The sequence below is a fragment of the Phoxinus phoxinus genome (assembly GCF_949152265.1).
Source record: "Phoxinus phoxinus genome assembly, chromosome: 2".
Classification (NCBI taxonomy): domain Eukaryota; kingdom Metazoa; phylum Chordata; class Actinopteri; order Cypriniformes; family Leuciscidae; genus Phoxinus; species Phoxinus phoxinus.
This window is the reverse complement of record NC_136877.1, coordinates 25,154,471-25,156,464: the sequence shown is the minus strand read 5'-3', so window position 1 is coordinate 25,156,464 and position 1,994 is coordinate 25,154,471.

Below are 1,994 nucleotides of genomic sequence, written 5' to 3'. Positions count from 1 at the left end.
TGCAGCATTGACTCTAACTTGATACAAAAGTGGTGTTCTGTAGACAGCTGCAACAGTTAGGCTACGTTCAAGGCCTGTTTTCCGCCATTTTGTGTGATAGTAGAGATCTGACTGGCAGGTCACCATTTCAACAATGTCCAAGAGTCATTGACTTTGTAAATTTGCTCTGTGGGCTGGGTCTCAGGCACGTGTTGTTTTGAGTAACATGGAACATGTCCATGAAAGCAAATGTCTGTGAGAGGCTTAACTCAGCAATCTGGCTGTGGTAGAACAGGGAAACTGATTTTTATTCTTCACAGGAGGAAAGAGGTTTCAGTATAATAAGAGGGTGATGCCGCACCATGCAGAAGACTGCAGAGGGGGGGGGGGGGGGGGGGGGGGGTTACAGGACTGGGAAAGGTCTCTTCTTGATAGGAGGAACTCTGACACAGTGTAGAAATGGAGAGAGTGGCCATGACAAACCTTCAGACATTTTTACATGTACACATACACACAAATAATGGCCTACATAGAACTACCTAAAAGAAAAGAGGGGCTTTTGCACATAAAAAGTGCTAATGCACAGAACTGATTACAGGGTATGTTTGTACCACTGTGTGTGTGTCTGTGAGAAGCATGAGAAAGGCTTTGCGAGAGAAGATGCTGGAAATATCTGAAGGTTCCCAAGTGCCCTCCACAGGCACTATAATGAGCTCCTCCACATACCAAGCACGAATTCTCGGGTTTCTTAAAAAAAGAAAAGAAAAAAAAACACACACACAGGCGTACAGATTTATGAAAGGAATGTTCTCTAAAGCAGAGGGGGGTGGGGGTGGGATGGGTGAATGAACTCACTGGCTTCAGTGTTTTTAGGAGTCACTGATTCTCTTTACCATTTGTGAAATGAGAATGGATAGTGTAGTGTTATATGTGGAAAAAACGCTCTTTTAACAAATTGTGTGCAGCAGCATTGCCCATTTAAAGGGGTAGTTCACCCAAAAATGAAAATCTGTCATGATTTACTCACTCTCTTGTCAATCCAAACCTGAATTACTTCCTTTATTTTGTAGGACAAAAAAAAAATATATATAGATATTTTGAAGAAAGTTCATTAAATGATTTTTCAAAATATTTTACTTATTATTATTAAACGCTATAATATCTTGCAACTAGGGTTTTTTACACAAACCGCTGTTTGTCATCAAAAATAAACTCTGGTTTGCAGATTTAAGGGGAGAGGTCCAGTGTGAGGAATTTTCTGTACAAGGTGTCCTGTTTCCTCATCCCATCTTACTGTGCTTGGGGAGCAAGGTTCCTTCCTTCCTTCAACTTTCTCTCTCGTTCCCTTCCTCCCTTATTCCCCCTCTCTTTTCCTTAGCTTTCATGCACAAGAGATGAGAGGCCCTGCTTGCATCTTGATTTAAAGGCTCTCTACACAGTGCATAGTTGTGCAGCCACAGCTGCAGTGCTTGGATACACCAGCACTATGTGTTCTATACTAGAGCCTTGGCACAAAACTGTTCCTGACACATTAGGACATTTGATCTTTCACTTCCCTGTCTCCCCATAATATAAAATTCCCTTCATTGGTATAAATCTGCCAAATATGGCACTTGTATGGAAATGATTATGTTATTTCAAAATATTTAAAGTTGCCATGAAATGGATATTCACTTTATCTATTTTCTAAATGCATCTTATTGATCTTATTGTTAATGATTCAGCCATGCATGTTTCTTTTTTTTTTATCTTGTAATTTTTAATCAATATGTCATAACTTGATCTTCCGGTGAAATGAAAGGTGATGTATGCAAGACTTTCCCAATCATTTGGTCCAATTGCTTGAACGCTGCCCCTTTCATTTAACTGCAACTCGAATTATGATCGGCCTCCATCCAAATCAAAATTTAATGGACCAAAGTCAATAACCAAAGTGCCTGCCCTACTTTTTTTTTTTAACAATTGTTGGGGATGTTAAAAAATTGGACAGCACACAAATAGACCAAGTGGGAGAA